Below are 7085 nucleotides of genomic sequence, written 5' to 3' on the forward strand. Positions count from 1 at the left end.
CGGATGGTTGCATCTGTAAAAGTTTGTGAGTGTTTTTGGTGACAAGCCAAATTTCTTCAGCCTCCTGAGGTTTTTTTGTTGATGTTGAGTGTGAGGTTATTTCCTGACACCACACTCCGAGGGCCCTCACCTCCTCCCTTAGGCGTCTCTCATCGTTGTTGGTAATAGGCCTACCACTGTGTGTCGTCTGCAAACTTATGATGGTTGGAGGAGTGCTGGCCACGCAGTCTGGGTGAACAGGGAGTACAGGAGAGAGCTGAGAACGCACCCTTGGGGGACCCAGTGTGGAGATCAGCGGGTGGAGATGTTTCCTACCCTCACACCGCCTGGGGGTGGCCCGTCAGGAAGTCGAGGTCCCAGTTGCACAGGGCGGTGGGTCTCGAGCTTAATGACGAGTTTGGAGGGTACTATGGTGTTAAATGCTGAGCTGTAAATCGATGAACAACATTCTTACATAGTATTCCTCTTGTCCAGATGGGTTAGGGCAGTGTGATTGCGATTGCGTTGTCTGTGGACCTATTGGTGCGGTAAGCAAATTCGAGTGGGTCTAGGTGTCAGGTAGGGTGGAGGTGATATGGTCCTTGACTAGTCTCTCAAAGCACTTCATGATGACGGAGGTGAGTGCTACGGGGTGCTAGTCATTTAGCTCAGTTACCTTAGCTTTCTTGGGAACATGAACAATGGTGGCCTTCTTGAAGCATGTGGGCACAGCAGGCTGGATAAGGATTGATTGAATATGTCTGTAAACACACCAGCCAGCTGGTCTGCGCATGCCTGAGGACGCGGCTAGGAATGCCGTCTGGCCAGCAGCCTTGTGAGGGTTAACACGTTTAAATGTTTTACTCACGTTGGCTGCAGTGAAGGAGAGCCCGCAGGTTTTGGTAGCGGGCCGTGTCAGTGGCACTGTATTGTCCTCAAAGCAAGCAAAGAGTTGTTTAGTTTGTCTGGGAGCAAGACATCGGTGTCCGAAACGGGGCTGGTTTTCTTTTTGTAATCGTGATTGACTGTAGACCCTGCCACATACGTCTTGTGTCTGAGCCGTTGAATTGCGACTCTACTCTGTCTCTATACTGACGCTTAGCTTGTTTGATTGCCTTGCCTAGGGAATAGCTACACTGTTTGTGTTCGGTCATGTTTCCGGTCGCCTTGCCATGATTAAAAGCAGTGGTTCCGCTTTCAAGTTTTGCGCGAATGCTGCCATCAATCCACGGTTTCTGGTTGGGGAAGGTTTAATAGTCACCGTGGGTACAACATCACTGATGCACTTTCAAATAACTCGATCCCGTCCACGTGACCGAAGCAATCTTGAAACGTGGAATCAGATTGGTCGGACCAGCGTTGAACAGACCTGAGCACAGCGTTTCCTGTTTTAGTTTCTGTCTATAGGCTGGGAGCAACAAAATGGAGTCGTGGTCAGATTTGCGAAAGGAGGGCGAGGGAGGGCTTTGTATACGTCGCAGAAGTTAGAGTAGCAATGAACCAGAATCATGCCAGCCCGGGTCACGCATTCCATATGCTGATAAAATTTAGGGAGCTTGTTTTCAGATTAGCCTCGCTAAAATCCCCATCTACAATAAAAGCAGCCTCAGGATATGTGGTTTCCAGTTTACATAGAGTCCAATGAAGTTCTTTCAGGGCCGTTGAGGTATCTTCTTGGGGGGGATATACACGGCTGTGATTATAATCGAAGAGATTTCTCTAGGTAGATAATGCGGCCGGCATTTGATTGTGAGGAATTCTAGGTCAGGTGAGTAAAAGGACTTGAGTTTCCTGTATGTTGTTATGATCACACCCCGAATTGTTAATCATAAGGCATACACCCCCGCCCTTCTTCTTACCAGAGAGATGTTTGTTTCTGAGATGCGTGAAGAAACCGGGTGACTCTACGTACTCTGATAACGTATCCCGAGTGAGCCATGTTTCCGTGAAACAGAGAATGTTACTATCTCTGATGTCTCTCTGGAAGGCAACCCTTGCTCGAATTTCGTCTACCTTGATGTCAAGAGATTGGACATTGGCGAGTAGTATACTCGTGAGATGTGGGCGATGTGCCCGTCTACAGAGCCTGACCAGAAGACCGCGCCATCTGCCATCTGTGGCGCCGTTGTTTTGGGTCACCTACTGGGATCTGATGCATTGCCCTGGGTGATAGTCGAAACAGAGGATCCGCTTTGGGAAAGTCATATTCCTGGACTTAATGTTGGTAGTTGACGTTGCTCTTATATCCAGTAGTTCTTCCCGGCTGTATGTAATAAAACTTAAGATTTCCTGGGGTATCAATGTAAGAAATAACACATTAAAAAACAAAATACTGCATAGTTTCCTAAGAACGCGAAGCGAGGCGACCATCTCTGTCGGTGCCATAAGTATTCTGGCCGTACTGTGCTGGTCCAGATCTGTTTTGTCTTCATCAGTTAGTGTATTTCCAACCATGCCAGCACAGAACGGTTCAGTTTGGATTGTACAGTGGTGTGAAAAAGGTTAGGATGGAGTCTGCCTTCATTTCAGCATGGTATTGTGCTTTCCCCTCTCAATACATGGCTGTATCTGTAGGGTTTGGGTGGCTGTAGCCGTCCCTCTCATACCATATTCAATAGGCTTGAATGGCACAGCTGTTATAAACCTGCATTTTGAGTTTTTCCAACAGTTATCGCTTATGGATTGGTTGATAGGTTGGATTGGGTGAAACTGACATGATTTCCACTGATGTTTTCCAGGAGAGATGTCAGCGATTCGGGCCAAACAGCCAATGACCAAGGGAAAGCTGGGACAAAGGAGAGGCTCACACAGTAAGCATGTTTCCTGCTGCCTTCAGTCAGTGCGTTTTCACTCTGTAGTGTCAGCTTATGGTACTGTGCTGGTCCAGATCAATCCTGTTTTCATCAGTTAGTGTATTTCCAACCATGCCAGCACAGAACGGTTCAGTTTGGATTGGACACAAGTCAAGACGTTAGATCTGAACTAGTGTGTCAGGATAGATGATAACACAGAAGGATTACCACACTTTACATTGTTTTTCCTGGGTGAGGGAACTTAATTTAATAAGTATTGCTTTTATTAGAAGGATTACATTGCAAACCTTTTGATGGGCTTAGATTTCATACAGATTGACTCTGCCTTGATGTCAGCATTGCACATTCTTCTCTCACATCCTTCTCTATGTAGTTATTTAGTTGGGATTGTTAGTTTAACCTCAACACTCTCTGCAGATACAGCTGCAACCTGGTAGAGTTAATACAGAGATGAACACATACTGTATTGTACTCAACCTTTATTTAATGTAGTCATTCATAATGTCATCTCTTTCCAAAGGTGCCAAAGGAACAAAAAGGTTTTGGTCGACAATAGAGGTGGATGCAGTTGAAGATTCCTTGATGAATTTTATCCGAATGGGAAAAAGGCCTGGAAAACAAGACTGTGAGAAATGCATTGCTGCTTCTCCCCAAGCGCTAGTAAACAGGGACTGGAGAGCAGTAAAGTTCTATGTACACAACAAAATAGTTGCAGATCAGAGATAATAAGTGTATAAGATGCTTCTATCTTGGTGTACCTCTGAGGATTTAATGGGACTTACTTGACTTAAGCTCATAGGCAGTTGATGAATGTCCTCCATCTCACTCTGTTTGGGGGAAGTTTTCCCAGGTGGGTTGTTCACTTTTGGAGTGACTAAGGTCTCAAGAATACAAAGCCTGCTGACTTTGAATGTTACAGAAAAATAAAATACATTTTTCTAAACTATTAATCTGTTACTTGGATATAATGACTCCATTACTGAAATGGTTGTTCCAGTTTAAATACTTTACAGTAGAACTACACTACAGTAGAACTACACTACAGTAGAACTACACTACAGCCGTTGAGTTGCCATCCGTGTTGCATCATTGTGGCATTCTACATGCAATATTTTCAGTCATAAAATAGAATGAATGCATCAAATATCGATGTAATAAATGTATCACTAGTCACTTTAAACAATGCCACTTTATATAATGTTTACATACCCTGCATTACTCATCTCATATGTATATACTGTACTCTATACCATCTACTGCATCTTGCCTATGCCGTTCGGCCATCGCTCATTCATATATTTATATGCACATATTCGTATTCATTCCTTTACACTTGTGTGTAAAAGGTAGTTGTTGTGAAATTGTTACATTACTTGTTAGATATTACTGCACGGTCGGAACTAGAAGCACAAGCAATGCGCTACACTCGCATTAACGTCTGCTAACCATGTGTATTTGACCAATTTGATTTGATTTGATTTGCAATGTGCGGTCTCAAGTAGGTGGTAAAATTACAAGTGATCTTTTTTCAAGAAGTCAGCAACTTTCGGTGATTTCCTCATATTAGATTTTTTTTCTAGCTCATGAGTGTAATTTCTGTGCTTCTATGATGTCTGGAAAGCAGGGTCCTAAAAAGGTATGTAAATGTGAGGAGTCCTAAATTGGTTAGAAATGCAAGACTGTGTGTGTGTGTGTGTGTGTGAGAGAGAGTGATTGTGTGAGAGAGTGTGTGTGTGTGTGAAGGTGGACACCATTTAGAAGGTGGACAACGTATAACATGAGATGTTCGTTCACTGTCAGATGACAAGCCTATCTACAGCAGCAGTAAAAATAGCTGTAAAACATGTAAGAATGAAACCCCTTTATGTCCACCATAGATCAACAGAACCAATCTCTACTACTACTTCCCCAGGGGATAGCTGTGGAACCAATTAGCCATACAGACAGTGTCTATAGGCATTATACAGCCATGGTGTCCACAAATATTTAATGGTCACACTCTCACCATTATAACATAGTTTTGTGCTTGTAGTCCAAGCACTATCATGCCTTGTTTCCACAAAGTGTATATGTGTGTGTGTGTGTTTGACAGGTTCAAGGCTAGTATGAACGTTCTCTAGCTCTGTCAAGCAGGTCATATAGTATGGCTGCATTCCTGCTCCCGTGGACTGCCTGTGACCTGCTGAACTGTGTACTACCTGGAGATACTGGAACAACATGTTACTGATTGTTCAGTTGTTTAGAACCTTTGATGTGCTTGTTATCCCATCTTTCTAGCAGCTACTTTGTACTGTTTGAGGTTTAATGAGACAACACCTTAAAAAAATATCAAAAGGCTACGCAGACTATACAGAAGTAGAACTGATTTAAAATATTTAAAGTAAAAAAAAATACAAGGACAATACTTCAACAAGCATAAGTGGAGATCCATTGACTGGTCTTTCACTGTTTCTCTCTTTTTCATCATCTCTCTCTCTGCCCCCTCTCATTATCTCTATCTATCTACGTATCTACATATCTACATATCTACATATTTATCTATCTATCTATCTATCTATCTATCTATCTATCTATCTATCTATCTATCTATCTATCTATCTATCTATCTATCTATCTATCTATCTATCTATCTATCTATCTATCTATCTATCTATCTATCTATCTATCTATCTATCTATCTATCTATCTATCTATCTATCTATCTATCTATCTATCTATCTATCTATCTATCTATCTATCTATCTATCTATCTCCTTCTTTCTCACCTCTCTCTGTCTCTCTATCTTTCTCTCTCTCTCTCTCTCTCGCTCTCTCTCTCTCTCTATATCTCCTTCTTTCTCACCTCTCAATTCAATTCAAGGGGCTTTATCCATCTCTCTCTATCTCTCTCTCATTGTAATCTGAGTTACTTTAAGTACTAATGTACTGTACTTTGACAGCTAATTATCTTCCACGGCACACTGAGCATGTAAGTGAAATAAACCTGATACACACATAACCCAAATATGCACACACACACACACACACACACACACACACACACACACACACACACACACACACACACACACACACACACACACACACACACACACACACACACACACACACACACACACACACACACACAGTCAATCCATTCAAACTAAATCCACATTTCCTTACTTCAAATGTTCGATGAAATAATTACCAGCTGATTGTAAAAACTGTCTTCGTAAAATCTATTAAAAATCCAATTACCATAGTTTCTAAAAATACCTTTAATTTCACCACCCATGTCAGCGTTCATGTTTATGTCTGATTAAAAACACTGAGTTTCCAATGACTTAAACCTTTGTCAAATGACTGATACCTGGCGTACAAGACAGGCTAATTACATATGACCTATGAAGAGAGGAGATTCACAGGCTCTTCAGAGACCCATTATACAAAGACTGTGTCAGTTTGTGTTTCATATCAACAGATGATCACTGAACACACACACGTTTAACGATAGCTAAGAGTAGGATGAGCTGCCTTGTTTCCACAAATTACTGTATGTGCAATGGTTTAGCGTACACTTCACAAGGCAATGTACTGACCTGACCCCTGACCTGACTACTGACCTGACCACTGAGCAGGATGCTTGGCAGGTTCCTTAGCAACTGTGTCAACCTGACCTGAAACTATTAGACACTCAAAACAAATAAAAAAACAGAACAACAATCACACTCTTTTTGAGCAACACTAGAGTCAAAAATAACTACACACAAGAAACACCATAAACACACTAATACCTGCATGCACGGACACAAGAAAGCACACACACCTCCTACCTTTTACACTCAGAGGACGGCTTGTAGGCTAGTGAACCAATCTGATCGTTTCCATGACAACAGAGGGCTGAGGAAGCAAACTTCTGTCAGGTGCCAAGAGCTGATTGCTGTAGAACCGTGTGTGTGTGTGTGTGTGTGGTGTGTGTGTGTGTGTGTGTGTGTGTGTGTGTGTGTGTGTGTGTGTGTGTGTGTGTGTGTGTGTGTGTGTGTGTGTGTGTGTGTGTGTGTGTGTGTGTGTGTGTGTGTGTGTGCGTGCACGCGTGCGATCGTGCGTGCGTGTGTTTGTGCCCAAATGTCTAAAAGGGAGAACAGAGTGTGCTTATCTCTGTGACCGACCACAAATACCCCTCAGTCTGTCAGTCTACCTACTCCAACTCTCTCTATCTCTCTCTCTCTCTCCCTCTCTTTCTCTCTCTCCCCCTCTCTCTCTTCTTCACCAACATAACCTGTTCAACCAATACAATTTAGCTCAAGGGGC

The 7085-nt window shown here is 42.7% G+C and overlaps 1 long non-coding RNA gene across 1 annotated transcript; it reads left to right on the forward strand.

Moving 5' to 3' along the window:
* The first annotated feature begins 2295 nt into the window (after positions 1-2295).
* Positions 2296-3738, forward strand: LOC120018729. Its single transcript, XR_005472244.1, has 2 exons — positions 2296-2789; positions 3313-3738. It is a non-coding gene; the product is annotated as an uncharacterized LOC120018729 (long non-coding RNA).
* The last annotated feature ends 3347 nt before the right edge of the window (positions 3739-7085 follow it).

The sequence above is a fragment of the Salvelinus namaycush genome, chromosome 23 (assembly GCF_016432855.1).
Source record: "Salvelinus namaycush isolate Seneca chromosome 23, SaNama_1.0, whole genome shotgun sequence".
In the NCBI taxonomy this organism is placed as follows: Eukaryota; Metazoa; Chordata; class Actinopteri; order Salmoniformes; family Salmonidae; genus Salvelinus; species Salvelinus namaycush.